Genomic DNA, 27,672 nt, shown 5'->3' on the forward strand with positions numbered 1-27,672 from the left:
AGGAAGGAAGGAAGGAAGGAAGGAAGGAAGGAAGGAAGGAAGGAAGGAAGGAAGGAAATTCATCTTCATGACATAGTAGTTTTCCACTAGTTCCTGCCCCCCCCATACACAAGCACAGAAAACATGCAGAACCCAAATTTGTTAAACAGAATGGTAGAAGGGGAAACTTTACCATCTGATTCTGAACATGAATTTAAGAACATGATTTTGAAATAATAGTTCACTGCTTGCTTTAATCCCCATATTGCATGTGTTTGAAAAAGCTGCTGCCTTCAAGTGTTGTGCTTGAGGTGCACATAAGAAGCCCATTCCCCTTCCAGCATCACACAGGTGAGCAAATTGACACACCTGTCCAGGCTTGGAACACCCCACCCCATCCCCCCATTCATACCAATGATTGTTGGTTTAGGCTTGGGTGTTTTGTTTGTTTTTAACATTATATCTTGCCCTTCCTTCAAAAAAAAAAAAAACAGGACAGCATATATGGCTCTCTTCCTCCTCACTTTATCCACACAACACGCCTATAGAGTTAGGCCAGATTGAAGGTAATGTGACTGGCCAAGATCATCCACTGAATTTCATGGCCAAGTACGGGTAGGAACTCAGGTCTCCTGAATCCTAATCTAGCACTCTAATAGGAATACCACACTAGCTCCCACACTAAGGGTATCTCAAGCAACCTCCCCATAACCAAAGTGCTGATGGCTCTTCTCCACTGTCATATATTACACCAACTACAAGAGTTGTCTAAAGTAATAGCAAGAGTGCACTTAATACTTAACAGAGGGAGTAATTTCACAATGGAACTGGCTGAACCTGTAAGTGCAGAATAGTTTCAGCTCATACTCAACCCTGCAATATCTACTGTCTGAAGCAGGGGCAGGTAAGCTGGTGCCCTCCAGATGTTTTCAACTACAGCCACCATAATTCCTTAATATTGGCGGTGCTAGTTGGAGAAGTGTAGCGTTCCCCATTTATTAGGTCAATGGTTCGTGTTTTGTTATGTAATTGTTCATGCATATTCATGTTGCTGAGAGGAGGAGCCGAGTGAGATCTTATAAGAGGCGGAGCCTGAGTCAGGGAGTCAGATAGTCAAAGAGTCAGTAAGAGTAACAGAGCCAGTAAGAGTGAAGGAGTGTGGAGTTTGGGGAATTCTGAGGTGTGATTTGAATTAGGAGTGTACTACCAATTAGAAGGTTGTTAATAATACCTTTACCTACAGAAGATATTCATGAATCAATTTCAATCTCTGTAATCAATAAACAAAAGTTATATTTAAAAGACCTTGAAGTGTGGACCTGAATCTTCCTGAAGCAATGGTGATTTAGAGATCACCTGGTGGCAGCAGTGTAAAAGAGGGGATTGTTTGCCTTTGTGTGCTCTGAGTCTTGATGGTCAAGCATAGGGGCACCAGGGCGAACACCACACCAATTATGTGCATTTAATAGAGCTGATAGCTGTCTGGCTGAGAAATTTAACTTCAAAAGACTCAGCAATTCTCTCAAAGGCAAAATATAAATGAATATCTGACCAGCATCAGAAAACAGAGCCATTTGTATTGGAGAGGACTGGCTGTATCACAATAAGATGCATAGACTTCGATGGGTTACCCCCAGACAGATAGGAACACGAAACCTGAGCCACAGTAAGTCTACAAAGGGATACAGCTCTTGACTGCTCTTGCAGTGTTATTCGAGATCAGAACCATAATCTCTGCTTCCAATAAAAATGAATCTACCTACCTACCTACCTACACACACACACACACACACACATTTCTTTGTGTGCATCAGTGCACATGGTAAATTAAAATATGTATCACAATTCTTGACCAAGAACAATCAGATTTTCTGTGTTCTTTAGCTACCAAACCGATATGCATATTGTTGTCTGTTTTGTATAATTTGATCTTCTGTGACAGGTCATGATGAGGATTACCGAAGCCCGGTGCTAGTGGAAAAGCTGCTCAGCCCACAGTGTCACTTTTTTCTGAAGAAAACTACACAGACATCTAGATTCTAGAAAACCCAGAAGGAATGGTTGATTGATGGAAAGGGACACATTCAACCCATCTGATACTTCTAATTGTTAAAAATTCCTGCAACAAGGCATCAACTATTGTGCTAATGTCTTATTCAGAAATTATGCAACAATTGTTCTTTTGAATAAGAGAAATTTTGAATTTCATTTGTATCTTGTTGATATAGCTAGAAACTATCTAGCTGGCTCACAAGGCCAGGCCAAAAGTTTTGCAGTTTTTGTTCTTGTGTCTAAGGATGAGATGAGCATGGACTTACATTTCTAATGCAAACCCCCCATCCATATACAGATGGCACTGCGTAACACCCTGAAAAAGATGCCATCTCAAGCATCATGAGTACCATTTGGTATTCTTGCATGGTAGGCACAGCAATAAGCATGAGACTCTCTGGATTCAGACCAATACCCAGATTTAAAACAACAACAACCCTAAAGCTGTTTCCTCCCCCCCCCATCTTAGTTCATCATCCTTTTTTACTTTTCACATGTTTTCATGCATTATGGGGGAACCAACTCTCTCTCTCTCTCTCTCTCTCTCTCTCTCTCTCTCTCTCTCTCTCCCCCTCTAGAACAGAAGTGAGAAAACAGAAAAGAAAATCCCCAGAAAGAAGGTGACAAGTCAGAAGTAGATATAGTCAATACAATCTGTACAAATCAACTGCACGAGAAGAACAAAATCTGCTTGAGGGGAAAAGAAGTGATGTCAGTCCCTAGCTATAAAGCCTAATATTTCCTTCCTTCCTACCCTACAAGTGACTTGGGGTCTTAATGGTAATGGCCCCATTGGTGATCCCTGCAAGTAGGGAGCTCCATATGTCACCCTTTGGCCCCATTTCTACCCAGGCACAGTGAAGGCAAACAACAGCTTCTACTGCTCTTGTTATTCTCTGGATCAAACCCATTGCCTCAAATGGTGTGGCGGGGGTGAGGGTGAGGGTGGAAAAATTTCTGAAAGCTTCTCTTGCTATTACTAATCAAAGAACTAAAAAAGAGAGGAAGTTATTTCCCCTTTTATGATTCAAAAAGAAATTCAGCAGGATCCTTGTGGTTTCCAAGGTGCAGGTGAGGGGGGTGCATTTCTTTCCTCCCCAACCCCCATCTGTCTCATGTGGGAAATGCAGCTTCATTTGATGCAATCAAATGCAGGATGGGTGCAAAGGAGAGAAAGAAGGGGGGGGGAATCCTGTAATTGCATCTCCCCTCCCCCTCCCTTCCCCTTCAACATATATATGCTGGGGTATATACAATAGAAGACATTAGAAGCCACCACAACCCCTCCCAGTTCACTCTGGCAGCTTTACTGTTTCCATAGCAACTCCTATACTTGGCAAGAAGCCAGATTATTATTGCAACTAGCCAAGATGCAGGTAGAAAAAAGAGAAGGGGGGAGAATGCAATGACAGGGGAAACAGATGTGGGGAAGGAGGATACAGTGCCTTGCCATTTCCAATTTTTTTTTTTGAGACTTACATCATTTCAGGTCCAAGGTGATTTCTGAAAATTGTTTTTGTTTGTTTGTTTTTTAATGGTTGTTGTTGTTGTTGTTTAGTCTGACTCTTTGTGACCCAATGGTTGCTACTCTGTGTTTAAACAAGATTTTAATCCATTTTATTGTACATTGCTTTGGGAGCACTGCTAAATATTTTTGCATAATTAAATAATAAATTGCACCATCACATACACCCCCAGAGCAGAGTGCGGAAATGTTAGCATTAGGACTACAGCTCCTAGCATCCCCAGCCAACATCCCCAGCAGCATAGCTCAGTGAACTGTAGTTCAAAAATATAATCATTCTAAGCTCTACCCAAACTCAAAAATAACCCCCTCCATGTAAGAGCAGAGTCCACTGCCATATTTCCTTAAACTTCCTGAGTAGATTTCTTATTTGTGTTGACAGAAAGCAAATCTCTCCAGTCAGAAATAATAAGGGGGAAGTCTGGTGTCTCTCTCTATGGGGAAGAAAGAAATCCCAAAGGCACATTTACTGGAACAGAAAGACAGTTCTGGGATAACCAGCCGTATTGTGTGCAGCGAGCAATTATTCTGTTTAGCTTGTTTTAACAGCTTTATTTCTAAATATGATGTTTGCCTCCCATTTTATCAAGGAAACAAGTTTGTTGAAAGAATTCCCATGTCCAAGTGTTTCCTACAAAGCAAAGTTTGGGATTTCTCAAAACTCTCAATGATAAGCCAACATTGACCCAAAAAAACTGCACACCAGTGTTAATATGGAGAGAAAATTTAGTAAAAGGAAGGTGGAACGAATGCTCTGATTCAGGGAGATGTTTGCTCTGGTTCATGACAGCATATGGCTCCTTTTTGTAGTGCCATTTTTATTTATTCCCCTCCTCCAACATCAATTTTCACAAGACTTTATGTTGTGCACACACAGAACCCATATTCCCCAAAGCTAACTGGGAGGGCTTATGCTTGTGCGTGTTTGTTTTGCTCCCATGCATTCCTCCTACCAAAACAATGTAATTGTCCATGGCAGACCTACTTCCAGAGAGATGAGTATTTCTCTTGGAGTTGCAGGGAAGGGTCACAGCTCATTGCTGGAGCATCTGTTTTGTCTTTGGAGGCACACAGCTGCATTCTAGGCATTGCTGTTGCTAAGAGGGATCAAGTCGCATCCAACTTACAGCCACCCTTGTAAGGTTTTCAAAGTATGTGAGATATTTAAGGAATGGTTTTACTAGTGCAAGCTGCCAGTAAAATGTGTCTCACGGATACCAATAAATAGTACAGAGAATTTAGGGACTTCACATCCCTCTTCAAGTCTTCTAAGTTAAATGGAATCAGTAAGCATATGATGCCCAAGAGACTCAAAATCCAGAAGCACGAAGAAATAATTCAGAGGTAAATTTATAAGCGAGGATGTTCATCATGAAAGTTTTCACTGCAGTACCCCAAAGAAAATCCAAAGGCACAGGCACCTGTATTGATACGTGTCAAGGATTAGTTCTAGAAGTTTTAAATGGCCTAAGGATTGGGTCTTTTGCAAGGCTGATGGATCTTACTTGTTCACTCAAAACCAAGCCACCCCCAAATATTTTCTATTGCAACAGAAGGCAATTATGTGGGATGGGCAGACAGATTATGTGTCTGCCCATCACACTGGCATGGCTCTCTGGCTGTGTTAGAGTTACTAATGAGCAGCATGTGGCTCAAAGCATGACTCACATGCTACCCCCAACATCCCTGGAATGTAGGATGCTGCTGAAGTCCTAGCTCCAGTACACTGCTGGCTGGCACTGGTCATGTGGAAAGTCTTCCACAGCAAGAGTCCACAGGAAGAAAAAATGGAGAAACAACAGTTTTATATGAAATGGCTACAGTTCTACTCTTCTGCACTGCCCCGTGCCACATTTTATTGTTTATTCCTTTGGAAATAAAGAATATAGGTTGAAAAAGAGTGTGAGTTTTCTACAGAGGGGAGAGATGAGGAAAACAGAAGCTGCCACAACCATGAAAAATAATGGGTCCAGCTTTCAGACATCTTACTAACTTTCTCACAGTTAGATAGCAAAATATCTGCCTGAGGTAGAAGGCTAACTCCAAGTGCATGGACAGCCAATTTATCCTGGCCTCTGAAGTAATAGAACAAAACCTCTCAACACTGCTCCCTAAAACTAAGACTAAATCATTTATGAAGTAATAAACGAGTTTCTACCCGTTCATGAGAACTAAAGTCAGAACGCCTGTGGCTGCTGCCTCACTCTGCCTCATAGTAAGGCCTGACCTGAGCCAGGAGGGCTCCCACAGGAGACCAGAAAGCCAAAAAGATTAACAACAACAATAAAAGCATGGTTGAAACAAGCAGAAGCAAATGGGAGCTGAATCCTATCCTTGAATTATGATAGGAAAAGAAGGGGAACCTTTGGCAGATTTACACCCTGCCCTACACCCTGATTTTAAATAAACCCACTGCCCAGCATAGCCTTTTAAGAAATAGTAAATAAAGGAGCTTGCCCCCAAAGTCATAGAGAGATCCCTCACTCATCTGCCTTGCCCCTGTATAAATCCCTTGTCTATATTGGGGGGGGGGGGAGATGAGATTTATATGGCAGGTTAGCAAAAGAAAAGAAAAAAGTCTAGACTCCTTCCACCACTACATGCATTTGTAAACTGAGAAGGGGGTGAAAGGAAATAGTAAAACAAGTTTTCAGTCATTTTTCTACACTTTCTCTTTCCACCCCAAAGCCTAATTTAGAAAGCATATTAAAAACACTAGCTAAGTCGAATACTTCCTCCCCCCTAAAAAATACAGTAATAGGAAAACAGGCTCATTTTGGAGACTTTATAAAGCAGGAGCAAGACAGATAGGAAATAAAGCATTGCTTTAAGCATTCTCTAGCAGATTTTCTATTTTAGGTTTCTTAAGAAGGCCTTATACATACAGAGACCTCCATATTTTGCCCTCAACCTTTCATTAATTTTTTTTGTGGGGGATGAGGGACAGCTGTGTTAATCTTTTACTGCAGAAAATATAAAAAGGGTCTTGTGGTTCCTTAAAGAATAATACATTTTATCCAGCATACTGTACGCTTAAAGTGTGTTACAGTCTCTGAAAGCTGAGGCCAAATAAAACATGCCAGTTTTAAATGTGTTACAGGAGTTTTCTGTTGCGGTTGTTTTAATCATTATTCACCCCATAACACTTTCTTTCCAACCGAAGGAAAAATATTGCTGTCCTATAGGTTTTGTTTTACTCCAACACTGCCTCTTTTTTCACTTTGAATTTTTATTTCACTTTTCCTTGGGGTCCAGAATCCTTCTGACACAGGTCACATTAAAACATTACTGGAGTTACAATACCACAGCTCAGGAGATTTGAATTCAAACCCCCACTCAGCCATGGAAACTCGCTTTTCCTAATTTCAATTCATAGGTACAAAAACTGAAAAGGGAATGGTGAGGTTGAGGTCTTTCATCCCTACTCACTCTACAGCAGTGGTTCTTAACTTTGGGTAACCCAAGTATTCATGAATTGCAAGCCCTAGAAACTCTGGCCAGCACAGCTGGTGGTGAAGGCTTCTGTGAATTGCAATCCAAGAACACCTGTAAATTTGGGGACCACCACTCTACAGCAGTGGTCCCCAACAGTTTTGGGATCGCGGACCGGCTGAGCCTCTGAGGAAGGCGGCCTCCTGCAGGTGCACATGGGTGGGGGGGGTGTTCTTGGGTGCATGCACAAAGTGGTGGGGGAGCACCTGCCCACCAGCATTAGCGTGAGCGCTCCCCCACCCCTTCACGCAGGCACTCGGGTGCATACATGAAGCGATGGGGGAGCACCCACCTGCCAGCACCAGCATGAGCGCTCCCCCACCCCTTTGCGTATGTGCAGGGGTACCTGCACACCCGCCTGCGTGCCCTTCCACCCCTTCGCGCGGGCATTCGGGCACAAGTGTGAAGGGGTGGCGGAGCGCTCACACCGGCGCTGGCATGTGCGTATGTGCACAAAGCAGCTGTGGGGAGTGGAGTGCGTGCGGTGGGGCGGGGCAGGAGTTCTGTCTTTGCGGCCCAGTCCGGCTCAGGCCACGGACCGTCACCGGGCCACGGGCTGGGTGTTGATGACCTCTGCTCTACAGCATTAAGGTACGGGAGCTGGCTCTGTTGCTCTCTCAAGGTTAGGGTTAGGTCTGGAACCCTATGTCATTCCATAGACATCAGAAGTGAGCCAGTTTCTATAGTTTCCTGCCTGATCCAGATGTCAATTTGCCAACACACAAAAAATGAAACCAGCTGAAGAGTGTTACCTCTCCACTTTGCTGGTCCGGCTTGACAGTGCTTCTGTCTGGCACCTTCAACGGGTACCCAATTGTCCAGATTGTGTTGTTTCAACCGACCCTCCACACTCCCATTTATTCCTAGGTCAGATCTGTTTTTCCATTCTGTCTCCCTCTTCGCCTGGCCTTGGCCCTTCCTCCCTCACCATAAGAATTTCAACATCTCCATTTCCAATGCTTATCAAATTTTACAAAGCCATTTGAAGGGACAGGTTGTTGTCCACTGCTTAGGAGCTAAGAAGGTATTGAACTGTTAAGAGAGCAGGGTAAAAAAAACACACCACTAAATGCACTTTACATTAGAAAGTGCCTCTGAGCATGAGCAATTTCCTCTTTTGTGATCACACTCTTAATTCCCACAGTTAGTCCTGCAAAACTGGTATGAAGGAGACACAGATTTGAATATGAACTAAATCTCAGTTCTTTTGCAACTACCAAGTAATAAACAGTGCGGTCTCACCACAATAAGACACAACTGCTATCTTTGTTCTCTTATGCCACTGTATACTCATGAGGTGTGGTGGCTAAAGTGGACTCAGGAGGCCTGAGTCCAAATCTCCAGTCAGCAATGGAAACTCACTGGGAGTGGCACTGGTAAAACTACTCCTTAAATATCTCAACTGCCTTGAAAATCCTGTTAATGAAAATCCACTTGATGGCCTATAAAACACACGCACACACACACACACACACACACACACACACACACACACACACACACACACACACACACACCTTTGTGGAACCAGAGTGTTTGCAGGATTTTTTTCCCAGGGATGAGTAGGTGGATTGGCAGCGGCTACATAGTAGCATGTTAACATCATCTGCATAGGCAGCAAGCACCATCACAACACAGTGTGTCCCTCTGTGTACATTAAAATAATAAATATATTCAAGCTTCAGAAGAGGAAACAGGCGCCTGGCCCCCAAAATAGATACCTATGCTATGGATGTTGCCCTTCATTTCACGTAGGCTGCCTACTGTACGATGGAAAGCAGGGCCTAAAAGTGCAGGCTACTTTTTTCTCAAGCCTCACACATCTGGAGCTAGGACATAGGGCCTTCCACTCAGACCATACAGCTTGTGTAGCCCTCTGCCTCTTCCCCCACCCTTTCCTTCACTTAGGAAAAAAAAAAAAAGAAGGAAATTAAGTACAGTATTGGAGTCAAGCCAGGCAACCAACGAATGTGCCAGTACAAGCTGGTTTTGATGAAATCCTGATGCTAAGGCCAGGACTTCATTCACAACACATGGAATGCACATATGGGTTTCTCCCCCTAGAAGACTCCTAATGAGATAACATTGTTCACAGGGCACAGCCCTCAGTTTATCTGTTTAGAAGCAATCCCTCCTGAGTTCAGCTGCGCTTACTCCTAGGGTGGCATATAAAGAACTCCACTGCAGCTTTGGGCTCCTCCATGTACGCATCACAAATTTTCTATCAGCTTTTCCAAAACCTAATCCATTCCCCAACTGAACTCTTATTTTGTTTCCTTTTTATTTAAAGCCCAGTCACTCCCTTCCTTAGGTACCTACACTCAATATGTCAAATCAGAATCTTATATTAATTTGCATTGAGTTCATGCCTAGAATTTTTTCCCCTCAGTGCCAAGGCTCTATTCCAATATATTTCAAAAACAGTTAGATATGCAAAGTTGTCAGACTTCAACTCTCAGAAATTCTGATGATGGGTCATAATTACCTGCGGTTTTGGGGAACTGAGTTCCATGAGCATCTGAATTACTGCCTGAAACCACAGACTGCTGGTCCACAGGTATGGCTCATCCCCAAATGCCGAGCATAACAGGATGGAACATCCTTCTCAGAGAGTATCAGTTATCCACAGAATCTTGAGCTTCACTATTCCTTTTCTCTTTATTAGGACTACAGACTTGAATTAGTTGAAAAATCAGATTTAACTGCAGATTAACAGTTAGATCAGAAAAAAGATCAGAAAGATCAAAAAACAAACCAAGTATGGTTGTTGTAGGTTTTTCAGGCTGTTTGGCTGTGTTCTGGAAGTTTTTCTTCCTAACGTTTCGCCAGTCTCTGTGGCTGGCATCTTCAGAGGACCTCTGAAGATGCCAGAGGACCTCTGAAGATGCCAGCCACAGAAAGTGGCGAAATATCAGGAAGGAAAAAAAACCCAGAACACGGCCAAATAGCCTGAAAAACCTACAACAATAGGATCCTGGCCATGAAAGCCTTTGAGAACACAACAAACCAAGTATCTTGGCCTCTTTCTCCCTAGGCCACTTTGGATCAAAAGAAACTGTAAAAATAACAGCTGGAATGCAAAGTCAGGAGAGAATACAGAGGTCCTGGAACAACAATGGCGATTTTCCCTTTACCAATATGAGCAACCCTGGGCAACCAAAGCTAACAACCCTCTAGTCCAGTGATGGTGAACCTTTTTGAGCCCGAGTGCCAAAATGCAACACAAAACCAACTTATTTGTTTTAAACTGCCAACACTGCAATTAAACCTGAATACTGAGGTTTTAATTTAGGGGGGAAAAACTGCCCTTGCACTGCAAGGGTTAAATGCTTGCATTTTTTCTAGGGGAGGTATTAACAGTGAAATACTTACTGGTCCTCCAGTCCCCCATTGGGCTAGGCCAGTAATGGATGCCATTGCACCCCTTCCCTGGACCACTGCACCAGCAGAGGGGAATGCCGAAATCCAGGATTGAAAGATGGGTAAGTGTTTCTTGATGGTGACTTATGGCTCCTGTGCCCACAGAGAGGGCTCTGCATGCCAGCTGTGGCATGTTGCCATAGGTTCGTCATCACTGCTGTAGTCAGATCAGAGTGATTATGCCTTTTAAAGCTGACTCTTCTCAATGTATTGATATTCACTTATTTTTATAACAATATCTGGCTGTGTGTTAAAGTGAGAGAAATATTCTCTGTGTGTGTGTGTTTAACAATGCAGCTGATGACAAATACTATAATATTTTCCAGGTGGTATTTTTCTTCCAATGAGTCGTAGCTTTCACTTCTAAAATAATAATCTCACACTTGCCATGCAGCAGCCTAGCTTAATTTTCCACAACTGCTGTGTCCTTTTTCCATTTCAGAATGTATACTATTTGAAGTCTAATTCACAGTTCCTGTTTTCCATTCCTGGGACACATAGTATTGTACACATAGGGACATGCATAGCTCGTTGAGCATGGTACAATATACACATGCATACAACAATTGCTTGCCTTTTCATAAAAGGATCCAGTTGATTGCAAACCAGGACATAGTGACAGTTTTTAGATGCAGAGATATGATATTGCACAGCGTACCCTGCTGACAAATTGCTTAATGCACACCGAACATATGGGCACCAATGTTTATTACCACAGATTTATCCAAATGTACACCAGCCCTTCTTACATTTGGAGGCTACAGCAGAATATGGGCAGGACAGCCTAATCACACGCACGCAGGCTTCTGAAGGTGCAATTATCCTATGGGGGTGTGTGACTTGGGTACAATTAGAGGTCTCTGATGGAGGACTCTAGGAGCCATTAAAACAGCCATAATACAACATGCAGACTGTGGATCACATGATTCCCAGCACACACAAATGATGATATGACCACAGTTTGCAAATCATTAAATTGCAGTATATTGTGGCTGCATGGAGAGAGAGGCCAAGTTTCATTCAAAATGGGAAAAGGCTGACATTCCGTATGCCTGGGGTGCTTGTGAGGAAGGATGCTCCTGCAATTGAGTTGAATAACCTGAACCAACCTTGTTCAGAGCAGAAGTTTGATAAACTTTTTTTAAGTTATCACTATTTAACAACACATTATCATGTTTCTGCCTAAGGTCTACCCCTATACCTCCCCTAGAAAAAATGCAAGTATCTCTGCAGTACTGTATGCACATAGCATAGTATCAGCTGAAATCTTGTTGTTTAGAGTAGTAAGTCACAACTACAGAAGGCCCATCAAATCAGTGGAGATTTGGTGTATCAACTCCTCTCTAAATTTGACAGATTCAGTGGGCCTACTCTAGTTGCAATTTAGCACACTAAACAACAGGATTTCAGCCATCATCTCAAATATCTGGTGCATCTGTACATATATGCTAAATCACATTTTTAAACAAAATTAATATTGTTTGATTATTCAAAGCTACTGGTATCTTGCTGTTTTAATGACTTCGTGAACTATAGTATCTCCTTGCTTTTTATATATAAACATAAGAATGTGGTACATCATGCTCAAATAGAACCATGTTTTTCATTGGCTGTGCATACACACAAATGTGCAGTGCCACATGACATACATTTGAAAATGATCACAGTACAGTGTTTTTTTCTCATTATACATGTGAGACTATTATTCCCTGTTCTGTGTAATTTTAGTTTCTATCAGTTTTAATGAAAAATGCAGAATTGCTAAATATGCAACTACATTTTATACCATGCTCAACCAACTATGCCATATCACATGCTTCCATGTATGAAAACAGTCATTGTATATTCATACACAACTGCCAGAAAGATTGTGCTGTTTTGGGGCAAAAAAAGTGCACAGTTGGTCAGATATCCTACTGCACCTTTGAGAACAATGTTGCAGTTTCCTACCTACCAAGCCTTTTGTAATATGCCTATTTATTAGAATTATTCAATGGGAAATCTGAGGAGGAGTCAACTGAAAATCTTTAATCAACTGTAGCCATTTTTATCGATTCAATTCTGTAAAAGCAATTAATTCCCGTAAAAGCTCTTCTGTAAGATATTTGATTAGCAGATGTAGAGCGGGGAGGACTGGATAGAAGTGTTTCAATAACTATGATACCCACATTGAGGACTGCTCACTGGCAATAAACCTGCCATTTATGCCTTTTAATTAATAATATCAATATATGAATCAGAAATTTAAAAAACATTGGCATTGTGTGTGTGCAGGTATGTGTGTGTTCTGTGCCATCAGAACACACTTATGGTGACTCTAATAAAGCTTTCAAAGTAAGTGAGATATTTAAGGGGTACCTTTACCAGTTCCACTCCCCCAATGGATTTCCATGGCTGAGCAGGGATTTGAACCCTAGTCTCCACAGTCCTAATCCATCACTCTATCTACTACATCAGTGGTCCCCAACCTTGGGCCTCCAGATGTTCTTGGACTACAACTCCTAGAAGCCTTCATCACCACTTCTTCTGGCCAGGATTTCTGGGAGTTGAAGTCCAAGAACATTTGGTGGCCCATGGTTGGAGACCACTGTACTATACCACACTGGGAATTCAGTAACATTAACATTCTCAATATAAAATTGTAAGTTTTGCATATAAATCTATTGTTACCTATATGAGAATTTTTCCCATTCTTTTATAATCCAGATGTGTATACATGCCTTTTACATAATCTCTAAAAATAAACATTCTTTCCTGGGCAGTAAGTCCAAATAAACTTAGAAAGGCACAGGATTGCACTGCTAATTTATTCACTGATGTAATTTGTGTAGTATTTACAATGATATAACCCACAATTTCTTCAAACAACTCAAGGAAGCATACTGTATGTGGTTTGTTCATTTCTCCTGTCCCATCCACACAACAATCCTATGAAGTAAAAGCCTCAAACTGCCCTAAAGTCACCCATCCCATTTTGTTCTGAGTGGGAATTTGAACTCTATGGTCTTTGTTCAAGACTAACTGCTGCTTAACACTCTTTTAAAAACTGATATAATTCCATTCTGCTTAAGACTTCAGTAAAATCAGAAAGCTTGCACACTTAACTATGCTAACTTAGACTAGTGAAAAATTACAATTTCACTGACTTAAATATCTCCTAAACTCCAAGGGTCTGCGTTCAATTGTGACTTGGAGGGAGGGAGGGAGGGAGGGAGGGGGAGAGAGAGAGAGAGAGAGAGAGAAAGAACCCTTCATAACACCAGACTGCCCTAAAATTGAGACTGGGGGAAAGGATTTCATTGACTCAGTGGAATATTTTTTGGGTTGAACCCTACCTCTCTGGGGAAAAACACAATCCATAGATCTATCCTTCCCTGGTTTCAGATAACAACTCCACTTTCTCAGCTGTTTCACTTCCATGCAATGGCAAAGCCAGACAAACCCAGGTGGAAAGAAGGATGTCTTCTCCTATTATTATTTTTATTATTCAAAAAAATCAAAACACAGTATTTGGTATTATAAACAAGTTTCAATTTGAAAAAAAAATCTAAGTATCATTTAAATATTGGTGCAATATGTATGCTGTTCCTAATATTGAATGTTTTTATTTTATTTTATTTTTTGCAGCTCTGGTGGTGTCATTTCAGAGATCTGCAGCTGTTGGTAATATTGTATGAAATTCCATCACATTGTCTCCAACACCCCCATGACTACGGGGAGCACTTATTTAATCCACAAGTGAGTTATTTCTATTGCCAGGTCTCCGTATTTTGTTAATTTTTCCTATTCTTCAACTCAGGCATCTCCTGGAATTGCAATGTCAATTGTCCAGACATTTCTTCATTCTATTACTGTTATGTCTGATGTATTCTGCACAAGGTGCCTATCTGGTTGAATCCCAGAATCCCACAAGATCTTTACTTGGTTGTTTACTGACACCTTCTCTACCTGATGTGCCCACAGATTCTTGGAGGCTTGCAGATTATATTTTTTACATAATGACCAGTGTTTTAATATTGCAACTCTGTTGTGTCTAGCTTTGTAGTTAGTCTGTGCAATTGTTACTGTTGTTAGAGGGGGAAGGAAGAAATTGATTTAGCGACTTGAATTCCCAAAGAGGAATTGATTAAAAAGTGTATAAAGGATCTCTGGATTAGGAAAGAGATCCCGGGCAGAAAAATATGTGGGAGAGACCGACAGAATTAGGGAGAAATAGATTGTACCAAGTACAGCATGGGTAGATGGATGACTCATTCCAAAGAATGGAAGGGACAGGCAACTGTTACGTCGATTAAGATGTGTAGGGCTTCCATCAAACGTGTAGGGCTTCCATCAGCACCAGCACCACCACGTCTCTACCGCGACTCACAAATTATCACATAAAGAGACCACCGGCTCCCCACTTCCTCAGTCTCCCGATTTTATATGGTTTTCAGATGTGTGCTTCAGCCAGCGCGACCTTCCAGTCGGGAACTGGGAGAGATCAAACGGCCCCGGCGCTTCAGACGTAGCAATGATCCGTGAAGCAACGCGTCGAAGTCTTGGCGGGGAGGGGAAGCGCGCCGGCCGGTCCCGGCTCCTCTCTTTCCCCTTTCCAGACGACTTAGGACGCGCTCCTCCCTCCCTCCCTCCCTCCCTCTTTCCGTACCTATCCCCTCCCTCCCGCCGAGTTTGACTCTCAGGTCATTCACAGGATCCGATTCCCTTTTCCTCGCCCAATTTGCTTAGAAACCAGGAAAAATATTTGCACAGATGTGTAGCCAAAATCTCGCAAATCATTATTACTCAAGGCTTTGGAGCGATCATTCTGCCTTTTCCTTCTTCCTTTTTTGCCTTGCCCCCCTCCCCCCCCCCACCAGCCCTTCTCTTGAGTTTTTCGATTGCACTCCTGGTGTATTCATTCGCTCGTTCGCTCGCTGTAAGGCTCTGACATGGTTAAATAATACCGCATACGAGTAAACTCGTTAAATTCCCAGTAGACAGGTTTTCGTTACCCTACAAATCTGCCTTTAAGGCATTCCCAAAACGTGTACACACGCACCCCGCTACCCATCACTTTCTTGGGCACAACAAATGCGATCGGATCTTGCAGCATTTTAGTTTTAGAAAATAAAGCCTCTCTTGCTGTGGTAACGATGCAAACCTATACACTCAAGCCTGCTAGGAAGTCAGCACTACGGTATTCATGTCCCTATAGTATAGGACCACAACTCTCTGTTTTAAATAGTTAGTGATACATCATCCACTTTTCACACTAGGCTTCCATCCTTCACTTCTAAACAAAGTAACACTTTAATTTCCTTTTCTGAGGAAAAAATGTTAAGTTGAAGTCTGCCTGGTGTGCTTGAAAGTTTTTAGACTACAGCTCCCATAATCCCCAGCCATCATGACCAAGCGGTAAGAGCCCCTGGCAGGCTTCATCTATGAAGGCTCATCATTCTTGGAGGCTTTGGTGGTGAACGGGCAACTTTTTATACCAATGATGGATGCAGCCCAACCGGTGCAGCGTTCCCACTCACCACCACCCCTGCTGATGAAGTCCAAGGGGACTCTATGAGACCTGCCTCGGATCCAAATTAGACTGACACAGTGCCCGTCCAGGGCATCTTTGTCAGATGGTCTCTCTCAAGCAGGCCAGCTTGGGCTGCCCCTTGGCTTGGCATTTTGTTTCTCTCTCCTTGATTGGGAGGTTTTCATTATAAAAAACGTTTACCTGGCAAGAACAGAGACAGAAAGCAGTTGTTTCACCTGATATACTTCTACCTCTTGAGCAGCTCTTAAACTCAAAAAGAAAGGGTTCAGCTTATAAACCTAACTGCTTGAATCAGAGTTCTGTACAGCTAGAAAGCTTGCACGTTCTTGCACCAAATACAGTCAGTCAGGAAACAGGCAGCAGAACAATGCAAGTCTCAGAGAAGTATGCTTCAATTTGTGTTCCATGTCCCATGCAACTTGAATGGGGCCCCCCCTCTGAAATCAGGCAATAACTTTGGCTGAATTGTGTCCATCCTTCGGATGCAACAACATTCTTATATAACCTGAAGTCTCACTGAGTTTACTGCTACTTTTACTCAAGTAAGTGTGTAGTTAAAAAAAACAATGTTCTAAGCAAAAGTTAATTTGGGGCCTAATTTTATATACAGTGAAATAGTTAGGTTGTATTACTTACTTTCTGTTCCAATCTGTTTTTGTTTAAATACTCTGGTGTGCCTCTTGCTATCACGTAAGCCCTGCTGCGGCCTTGTATCTCCTTACCTGACAGCAAATGGCATTAAACCTAGTTGAACTAAGCAGACAATAGTTATGTTCTTGCTGAAAAGACCAAACTTTAGTGAAGGCTGGAGAGAAAGCAGGAGAACAGGGTTAGTACTGGGGGATTAAAATAATTTGTGGAAAGCTGCCATCTCAACTCTTGGAAGGATCTATCACATGATTTATTTTATTTTATTTTTTAAATCCCCAGAATAAATGTTCTTTAGCTTCTTTGAGGTTCTGCCATTCAGCTGGAAGTTACCACAGTGCACAAAGGATGGTGCAGTTTTCATTGCTCAACATGACAAGCAAGCTTTCTGTACTTGTTCAGAAACACTCTCTTGTTTTTCATATGCATCTCTGAAAACAAATCAAGCCTTAATCAAGGAACAAGCCAAGTGAATACTAACTAGCAGTACCAAAACCATCATTGGAATGGAGGAGGAGGATGAGCAGAAGAAGCAAATTAAAAGAAGAGGAACTTCCTCCTAGATGCTGGACTTAGTAAATGAGAGGCGGGCACTTCTACCCTAAATGTGTTTCCTCTGCAGACAGCGAATGCCCTTGGACTAAGATAAAGTTGCAGCAAAACCAGCAGAAAGCAAATATATCAAACCCCCCCCCCCCAGTATCTTAGAGACCTCCTTGTTCACTTTACGTGCTCAAATCAAGTGGCTTCCAACTTAAGTGACTAGATTAATGAGTGACCTCTAAAAGATTCAGTCATGAATAGCCATGCTCAGATCCTGCAAACTCAAGGCCATGGGTTCCTTTATTAAATCACCCTGTCTCATGCTTGATCTCCCTCTTTCTCTGCTGCCTTAAACTTTTTCCAACATTTCTGTATTGTCCACGGAGTATTGTCTCCCCATGACATGCCCAAACTGAGGCAGCTTTGGTTTTAAGCCTAGGAAAAATACAAGCTGGTAACCTTTATGGTGTCATGAGGCTCTTTGTTATTGAATTATCTCTCTGCTAATTTTGACAGAGTTAATCTTTGCATAAGCCAGTTTATTTTATTTATTTATTTATTTATTTATTTGATTTTTACCCCGCCCCTCTAGACCATGTCTACTCGGGGCGGCTTACAAAATAAAACAAAACAGTATAAAAATATATAAAATCATAAAATTACAAATTTCAATTTAAAACAATTAATTTAAAAAAAGGATTACCAAGATGGAATAGCCAAAAAGAGAGAGAGAGAGAGAGAGAGAGACAGAGAGAGAGAGAAAGACTTAATTGTGAGGTTCAGACTAAATTGAGTATTTAAAAGGTAGCTTTCCTTCAAGTAACCCTGGGACCTAGCAATGGGGGAAACTAAGAACCCTCCATAAACCGCCTGCAAGTCTCTGGAAGAAAGGCGGAATCTCAGGATTAGGATGAAATGAGTAGATGCATCAAATCAAGCAAATATTGATCAGCACAAGGCCCTCCCTCTCTTTCAACCCATCCAGGATCTTAATCCTCCACACACATATATCATTTAACCCTGAAGGGGCTTTTTCAAGGGTTTGTAGATTTGTGCTCTCTGCTGGGACCCAAACAGATTGATCGGCTCAGTCCCATATAAACCAACTGTGTTTACTTCAAAGTAAATGAGCTTAGCTGGGATCAAGCTATCACAGCAGTGCTTTGTTGCTGTTTTTCCCCTCTGAGAAGGAACAAGGTCTTTAAAAAGAAAAAAAAAGTTTCCAAGGTTCCATGTTGCCCAAAATCCTCTTTCCTTTATCTTAGAATGACTGTGGTTACCAGTTTGACGATGGAAACACATTCAATCCGACACCTTCATTTTATATATTCTATCTGCTCCAAACCCACATATCTGCTCAGAAATAATTATAATTTATTTCAAAGCTGTTTAATAGAAGTTAATTGGACTTATTTTACAGTAGACATGGCTAGGTTTGCACTGTGAATGAAACAAATAGTTTGCCCAATCTGTTAGCTTCAGGGCAAGTGACACATTTTTTAATCCCACTTCTGATTCCCAACACGTGGAAGACTGAAAGCTGTAACATCTCATTAATGTATCACCTAGAGATGGCTGGAATTATGGGATTTCTAGTCTAACTGAGGAATCCTTTTATTCCCCCCCCCCCTTTTCTCCCAAGCATAGGGTTTGAGATGGCCTGACATTCTAGTCTGAACAGAATAGTGAAAACCTGTCACTCAGGAGAGAGGGCACTCTGCTTATGCTCAGCAACACTGTTTATGGGTCTCACTTCATATTCTCAGAGATTCATATCCCATCAAAGCAAATCTGGAGGCCAGCTCAAAACGTGTATTTCACATCAATGTGTGAAGGAAGCTCCGCTGGGGTAAACAATTATTTGCAACAATGGAATCCAATTTAGAATTGCAGAAATGCAGGATTCTACTCGGTGCAGTTCTTCTAGAAAACAACTCTACTTCCGTGCACGATCTGACTTTTTCTGTCCTTCCCTCCCAGATTTCAGAGCCCTTACAAAGAGGCCGGTTTTCCTTGCAACGTTCACAGCGGAATGGCTACTAATCCCCAGTAGCAATTATCATTCCCTAGCCCGAATTCAAGAAAAGCAAAACGAATGGGGAGTTCAATATCAAGCGTAATCGCTCAGCTTTTCCCAGACCACATTCAGCCCCTCCTTGGCTGCTGGGTTGTGTCCAAGAGACGGAATTTAGGAGGGTGTCTATTTATTATGACCACCTGACACAACCGCCTTGAGGATCGCTGGACCGAAAGGCAGGAGATAAAACTGCACGGTAAATAAAACAAGAAGAAAGCGGGGCCTTCCCATTCGAAGCGAATGGGATTCTGAACTTCGGCTGGCTCTGGGTCAAAAAATGTTTCCTATTGAAAGGGACGCTTCAAAAGCCTGTAACTGATGTGGAATAAACGTTAAAAGAGGAGACTCGGAAACCTACAATCCGCATTCCATGTACAGTACATGGAACTAGGTCTTTAAAAAGAAAAGAAAAAGTTTCCAAGATTCCATGTTGCCCAAAATCCTTCCATGTACATGGAATAAAGCCGTGATTTAAAACCGCATGGGCTCTCCTAAAAGGGGAAGAGGGAGAAACACACTTTCACGGGGCGATGTTTTGATTTTCTTTTTTCGCTAGAAGAGAAGAAGAAAAGGCTAAAAAAAGGGGCTGCTTTCCTAAAACAGGAGCGTAAACACGATGTCTCATAAGTAATTCCCGGGAGTGTAGGGCCGAGTTTCGCAGTTATTTTGGGGGACTACAAGGTCCCCCCAGAATTCTCCAGCCGTCATGGGCTGGGAGGTAAGCTTCCGATGCCTGTAGTCGCCAAAAAATACTTTTGCCAAGCGCTGAGGGAGGCGGGAAGGACCTCCCCCCCCCGCAGCCTCCCGTCGTCTCCTCTCAGCCCTACATCGGTGTAGACACAACTCGCGCCGGAGAGCAGACTCAACAAAATATCCCCGCCAACCCCGGCGCGAAATGCGCCGCCCTCCTCCAAGAAGCCGGAAAAAGAGACGCCGTCTCCCTTTTTCGGCGGATCTTCGCCCCTCGGGAGATCAGAGTGGTCAAGGCAAGGCCCGCCGAGACAAACCCGGAATCTCGCTTCTATTCTCACCCCCCCCCCCGCGCGCGATCCTTTCCCTGCGCGCCTCCTTAGGTCCAAAGTCCATCTCTCTGTTGGTGCCTCGATTTGCTTTCAGGTGACGAAATATAAGTATAAGGCTTAAGCCCTGCTGTTCGAAAGAGCCAGGGAAACGATTCAGGCAGAAGAGGTTCATAAATATGGTTGGGGATTTTTAATTCATTTATTTAATTCATTACTGGGTTTTAACCCTGGACCGGATTGGAGCGCTCAATAGTTTAGGTATCTGGCTGTGGGGCCAGAGACTGGGAGTTCGATTCCCCACGGTGCCTCCTGTAAACAGATCCAGCCTGTGTGACCTTGGGCAAGTGGCACAGTCCCCAGGTTGCCCCCACAGGAAGGGAGTGGCAAACCACCTCCTGAGTATTCCCTACCTGGGAAACCCTGAAAAGGGTCACCGTCAGTCAGAATTGACCTGAGGGCACCTCATTATTCTTATTTTATCTACCACAGATGGGGGAGACATTCTTGTGGGAATTTTCCCAGTACAAAAATCACTGCAGTAGCCTTGGGTATTTTTTTATACACGTTTACCTGGAAGCTAGTGCATGTGTGTGTGTGTGTGTGTTGCTATTTGCTGCTCTGCCTCAGGCAGCAAAATGCCTTGGGACGCTCCTGACATCCTCCTAGATGTTGCAGAGCAAGTTCTCACTCCAAACGCCAAGGCCGGGTGGGGGACCCGATCCTCGGAAAGTTTTCCGGCGCCCCTAGTTTCCCTGAAGTGAAAGAAGACTCGAGGCGGGCTGTGCCAACAAGGGAGCCAAAAGCTGCCATTCAGAAATTCTCCACCTCCCGCCTCTCTCTTGGCACACCTTCGCTTCGGAAGTCCCATCGACCGCGGAACTTCTTGGCGGCGCCTCTGAACAACGATTACAGTTTGGGGAAAGAAAAAAAAAGAAGCAGCGGCACAAAAAAGGCTCTTCCTTGGAAAGCAAAACCCACTACGAGCGCGGGCGACAAAGCCGGCTGAAAGAAAGGTCGCCCGCCGCTTTTTCCAGGAGCGAAAAACAAGTGACGGGCTTTGGGAAGGAAGGGCGAGCCACGGGCGTGGGTTCGGATCTTCCTTTCCTTGGTCCGGACCCTCCCCAACAAGGACCCCATCCTTATATTCTTTAAAGCGCATCTGCCAGGCTTTCCCCATCTGGCTCCCTCCAGATGGGTTAGAATGGGAAGAACAACTACTCTCGGTGGCCACGCTAGCTGAGGATGATGGGAGCTGTAGTGCCCCAATCTGGAGAGCGTCAGGTGCAAGGCGGAAGGGCGCTATTTTTCATATTGCAGAAGGCAGCCAGGCAAGGTGGGCATCTCCATTCTGCACCCCCTCAAACGACAGCTTGTTCTCAAAAAAAATACAGCGGACCCCAGAAACAAGCTGCCAAAATTATACAGTTACAACACTCAGGCAAAAATTACAAAACGTTGACAGGCAGGGTGATTTCGTTTCAAAAACGAGGAAAACTGGGAAGCCGGAGAGTGAGGTTTACAAGAGATAAACCATTAAGTAGACACGGCTCCTCCATTCATCTCCTTCCCAGACCCCCAGTTTTCACAGAGTGGCAGAACAAGTTCTGCCTCGCTACCCGGATCTGGAAACAAGTACTGTAAGATCACACAGAATGTAATGGGATTTAATTCCGAATAAATGCACGACGGATTGCACAGCTGGGGAAATGAAAGAGGGCTTAAAAAAAAACCCGACAATTATCAAATGCTGAAAAGACGGAAACCCTCATGTCACAAAAGTCAGAGGGGCTTCTCCTCTTAGTATCACCAGAAATTATTGCGGCGATGGGGAAAAGATTCAAGCTCACTTTATGAATGAACTTCATTTGGAGAAACCTCTTGTACTTGTTTATTTATTCGCGAGTGTATAGAAACGATGAGCTGACTGGACGTAATAGCTATCTGAGGTTGGGAGTTCGAGTCCCCACTCGGCCTCCTGCGAGTAGAGCTAGCCTTTGTGGCCTTGGGCAAGCTGCACAAACTCAGGATGCCCCCAGAAGGAGGGAATGGCAAATCACTTCTGAGTGCTATTTATCTGGAAAATCCTGAAAAAGGTCGTCATGTGTCCGAATTGACTTGACGATAGAAAGGATGGACTTTTCCTTGCCTTTCAGTTCTCTATTACAGTGTTCTTTTCTCTCTCTCTGGGTCCTAGACTCTCCAGAAAGTCCAAGAACAGGCTCATCGTCTTGGAACCTAGAGAATCTACGGAAGCCAATCATCCTCTTTCTCCCCCCCCCCCCCCGCATTCATTTCTCTGGTTCTACAACCTAAGAAGCGAATGTCCAGCACGACTTATTGGCATAATTTCGGAGTGTATTACTGACAGGCGGGACAAGAAAATATTTTTCCTACAATTCTAAAGCCCACAAAGAAAAACAACCCCTTTTCTCTAAATTTTGGGTTTTAAATACGGAAAAGACACCCGTCCTTTCCTCTTGCATTCTAGCAACTGAGATCGAATATGAGGGCTGGAGTCCCATCCCCACTTTCTTCCGAGTTCTAGAAAATGTACATTATTTGGTGTACTGTATTTTTATTACATTGTAGAGGAGAAGGGGCAGCAGTCTTTCTATTCTTGACTTCTACAGGTACAAATCTGAAAAAAGGGGGCCCAAAGGCAACTGTTTTTGTCCAATAAATCATAGATGTTAATTTTGGAAAGAGGGAAAATAGCATTTTGAATGGGGAGAGAGGGTCGGGGTGGAATGAACTGACGGCTATGGCAAATCGAGAGTGGGGAGAACATACCCTCCTCACCTCTGTTTTAGAGTTACCTGTGTTATTTCGCAGCACACCCACCCTCGAATGAGAAAAAGACAGAAAAAGGTGGAAGAGGGAAGGTGACAAAGAGTTTATTTATTTACCAAGGGAAGGAAAAAAAAGATGCAACCGGGCGATTTTCCCCTCGGCATTTTGTTCGTCTATTCGACGTGGTCCGGCTTCCCCCCCCCCCGCGCGCGCCTTCCTTTTCCTGATGCGTTTATTCGCCAAACCCCGCGACAGTCAAACCCAAATATTGTTCTTGCGTCTCGACTCTCTCTCTCTCTCTCTCTCTCTCTTCATGCCCTGCGCCTCCCCTCTCGGACCGGTCCCCTTCCCTCGCCGATCTGGCAACCCCAAGGCAACCAACCAACCCCTTCCCTTCTCTCCAACCCCCCCCCGCCCCACAACAGCCGAAAAGCATATTCCCTCTATGATTTGGAGAATGACAGAAACACACCCCTTTCTCGCTCCAGGTTTCCCAGATCAGGTTTTTAACCCTCTCCGGGGCGGCGCAAAGGAAAGAAAGAAAGAAAGAAAGAAAGGCACCATCATGATTGTGGTTCAACAGGAGGCATAAAGAAATAATTTTTTCCCTTCTCACCCCGCCTCCCGCTTCCCAATTTTGTGCACATCCACGGCGCCATGTTTTGACTCCTGTCCCCCCCCTCCCTCAAACCCTTTCCAAGAGGCAATTAAATACACCAACCAATACACACAGCGCGCTTGGGCCTGGCCACCCCAGCAGGAGAAACTGCGCCCACATCTTTGCCTGTCATTTAGGTCTCTTCTGCCTCTCTTCCCAGAACCACCCCCCCAAAAAAAAACACAAGAAGGGGAGCCATCCCCGAGCCGAGACTTTGATTCTGGGACAAGAAGAGGCTGGCTGTCATATAAACCCGATAGGGTTGCCAAGCGTCTTTTAATCTGCTACAGCATCAAACACCCACCCACCCCCCATCAAAGACGCGCGCCTGCACGCACAAGCACACACACACACACAGAGCGAGAGCGTCGAGGTCTCTCTCTCCGGCCCGGACATTGGCCAGCCGGGTTTGATCGCTGAGCAGGAGAGCCCCGGACGAGCCCGGCTGGGAGGGAAGCGGACGCCGATTTCCGAGTCGCCAAGCAGGGGAGGGGAGGGGAGGCGAATCGGGCGAGGAAGCAGCGGCAGAGTGGGGGTGGCGGGGTGGGGGGGTGGCGGCTGAGATTTTAAGGTTAGGAGGCTCGAAGCGACCCCTCCTGGAAATTCCCTCCCCCCCGCGGCAGGAGGGGGGGAGGAAAGAACCCCAAGAACGGCAACAAAGGAAGGAGAAGGTGGGAAGGCTCCCCAATGCCGAGAGAGAGATTGAGAGAGAGAGAGAGAGAGAAAAGATCGGCCATCTTGAAAGCAATACAGAGGGAGGACGGGGGGGGACCAGAAAAAGGAGACACAGAGACCGAGTGACAAAGGGAGAAGGAGACCGAAAAGGGGCGCCGGCGAGGTGGGAGGGAAACCCCTCCGAAGCCAAAAAAAAAAAGGTGGGGAAGTCGATTTGGGAAGGGAAAAATGTACAAACCCTACCTGATCCCGGCTCCTTTCTAGGGGCTCACCGAGGCAGCAAAAATATATATATTTATATATATAGATGGGACGGCAAGGGGGGGAAGCAACCCCCCCAACAGGCCCTCTTCTACTAAACCAAACTCGAATTAAAATGTAGCTACGGCAGGTTTAGAGCGGCCAAGATCCTGAGCGCAGCCTCCCCCTCCTCTGCCTGCCGGACGACAAGAAGGGGAGCGAGGGCAGGGAAAGCTACAAAATGGCCCTTCCCCCCCCCTTTTTTTCTTCTTTTTTTCTCTCCTCCGGACAAAAAGCCCCGCCCCCTTTGGGGGCTCACGTGATCTCATTCCTTGAGGGTGTTTGGGAAAGAGCGAAGTCTCTTCCAAAAAAGAGGAAAGAAAAAAGTAAAATAAAATAAATAAAAATAAAAAGGAGGGGAAGGCAAACGGGGTGTGTGTGGGGGGGGGGTTACGCAGCAGGGGGGAGTCGGGGGGGCTGGGGGGGAGTGGAATCCGAGGGTCTCCTCTGTCGCGGTCTCCAGACAGACAGGCTTCGCATTCAGACAATACAAGGACAGCCCGCCCACCCATCCAGCCGGACGGACGGCCGACCTGCCCCCACCCCACACAAGCTCTCTCTCTCCCCCCCCCCCTTTTTGTAACGAGACTGCAAAGCCGCGGAAGTTCCTCTCCTTTTCCGGAACAAAACGAAGGCTGTGAAAGAGAAGCCGGCGGCTCCTTGAGAGCACGGTGGCGAGGATGCCCAGGAACAAAAGCCACGGCGTTTTGTCCCCTCTCAGTCACTTTTTCGCTGGAGAAAAGAGGGGCTTTTCTGGGGGGGGGGGCGAAAAAAGGGCCAGAAGGGAGATCCATATCGATCGTGCAAACGAGGGGCGCGAGCAGGGTAGAGAAAATTTCAGCCAAACGCGGGCTATGTGGTCGGGTTAGACAGGAAGACTGGAGGGCAAGGCGTGGTTGCCATTCTGGGATTTGAAAAATTAAACTGTCTGTGTAAAATTTAATTATTGTGGTCCTGAAGTCAGCCCCCGCCGGTTCTCCATGCGAACAGAGTTAAACAATTGTCACGTGTCTAAAGATTTAAGGAGCTATCCCTGTCCTCCCATCACATAATTCAACGTAGGTCTTCTCACTGACAGGTTGGGAAAGAATTAAAGTTGGGGGGGGGGGAGGAAGGTGAGATAATATTGGCGAGCATTAAAAAAAATATTCTTCAAGGTGCCTCTCCTTTGTGTGTGTGTGTGTTTCACTTTATAGGAGTAACTGAGACAGGGCGCTTTTGGACACTGGGCGGACGAGGCGCCCTACTCTGCTGTGCCCGGTCATTAAGAGATTAATTCAAAGTCTGAACTCATGAAGCGCAAGCTTTATTCTCTATCTTTTATTGAACCTCGAAAGGAACCGATAAAACATCCTTGCTCTCTCTCTCTCTCACACACAAAAACAATTAAAAAAAACAACTACGGGGAATTCTGTTGACCAGATTTTCTTGCCCTGGGGAATGATCCGCTTGTAGAGCGTATAAATTAAAACAAGGGTTGTTTTTTTAAAAAAAAGTGTCACGAGAACCTAAAAAACAACGAGCGGCCAGCATTCCGGACGAATGTTGTAACTGCCAGACTTTGAAATATAAACCGCTTAACCTCCCAACGAGGCAATGCAGGCAGGATCGCTCTGCAAGGCTAAGAGCGGGGACTTCTTGCTCAGAGGCAAACGTTGCGCGGGGGAGTTTGGGGGTGCCCCTCTTCCACTGGCGGTTCTTAAAAATGCATGGTCTGTCTTATGGGAACGATTCCACCCCACTTCCCACCTGCTTCGCGACGCTAGATGGTTCTGAAAGAAAGCCGGTTTGTGCACCCACTCTGTTCTGCCTTATCCGAGACGTTGCTTTTCCCCCTTCTCCTTTTGCAATCGTTCCCTACCAGGGAAAGGCGTTTGTGCTGCGGAGCGGACTGCTTCCTGAGTCTTGCAGGACCTGATTCAAATCCTTCATGGCCCCAGTTCCAGAGATACAGCTCTGTTAGACGCTTACAAGCAGAAACGATTCAGAGTCCTGTGAAACCCTGAGGACTAACCTATTTAATACGTTATACATTTTCGCGGACTGCTCCTGTCGATTTCATAAAAATTCATTTACCGTGTTATTTGTGGATTTTCTTGTGAACTGTTACAGTTCCCGGTGGCAGGGACATCCAAGATTTACCTGTGTTGAAGAAAACTCAGGATTATTTAAAGGAGTCGGTTCTATCTGTAGCGTCTGGCCCTGGAGGAATAGGAAGGCCGATCGCTTCTCTTCACGTTCTTTTCACCCTCCTGTGAAGAGGCTCTCGGAATGCCCACGAGGGGGGATTCCTCGGTGATTTGTCACGCGTGAACTCTTCCGTTCACGACAGCGATTTTGGTTCCAGACCTATGTTGGCGGCAGTTGAGGCAGAATTCATTAATCCTGATTAAAGGAAGATTGTGAGTCGCTGTGGACACACATTCATATCCAATCACTACCGGTTTCTAGAAACAAGGAAGTTCCCGCGTTAGAGTAATTAATCCATTGTTTCGTTTAAAGCGAACTGCTATAAATTAACTCGGGGGGGGGGGTTGTGAATGAATAGGGCGTGTTCCATTTGACTTCCCATCCGTCGGGATTTATTGCCACCCGAAAAGGGGGGAGGGAGATGAGGGTGGCACACAGAGCAAGATCCCGCAGCGATCTCTAGCAGAGACGAAACCTGCTGAAGTACATGAAATCGATCCGCGCCCAAGCGTGGATTGGATCGAGCGCTTAATGAATTAATAACCACGTCACCGTGACGTCATGGCGTCTCCGTGCCATTTGGATTGTGAATGAAGCCCGCAGCTTTGCGGGGCGACGAGTCTCTCACCGCCGCTGGCTCCTCATTGTCGCTGGCGGTGGCGAGAACTGAGGAAGGCGCGGGCATTTGGGGGTGGGGTGGATAGGCTGATCTTTTGAAAAATGCCGGTCTTTCCATTCAGCCCTCAATCCTACCAACAATGAGCGCTG

The 27,672-nt window shown here is 44.6% G+C and overlaps 1 protein-coding gene across 2 annotated transcripts in view; it reads right to left on the reverse strand.

Annotated features, from left to right (window-relative positions):
* PCGF2 (polycomb group ring finger 2) overlaps positions 1-27,396 on the reverse strand; it is a 57,286-nt gene extending 29,890 nt beyond the window's left edge. The window contains exon 1 of one of the 2 annotated variants that reach the window (XM_020814522.3): positions 26,791-27,396. The gene's annotated coding sequence lies outside the window, so the exon portion shown is untranslated. Of the gene's footprint in view, positions 1-24,657; positions 24,964-26,790 lie in introns of those variants that run through there. The other variant, XM_020814520.3, reaches the window with a different exon arrangement.
* Positions 27,397-27,672: the final 276 nt, after the last annotated feature.

The sequence above is a fragment of the Pogona vitticeps genome, chromosome 6 (assembly GCF_051106095.1).
Source record: "Pogona vitticeps strain Pit_001003342236 chromosome 6, PviZW2.1, whole genome shotgun sequence".
Taxonomy (NCBI): domain Eukaryota; kingdom Metazoa; phylum Chordata; class Lepidosauria; order Squamata; family Agamidae; genus Pogona; species Pogona vitticeps.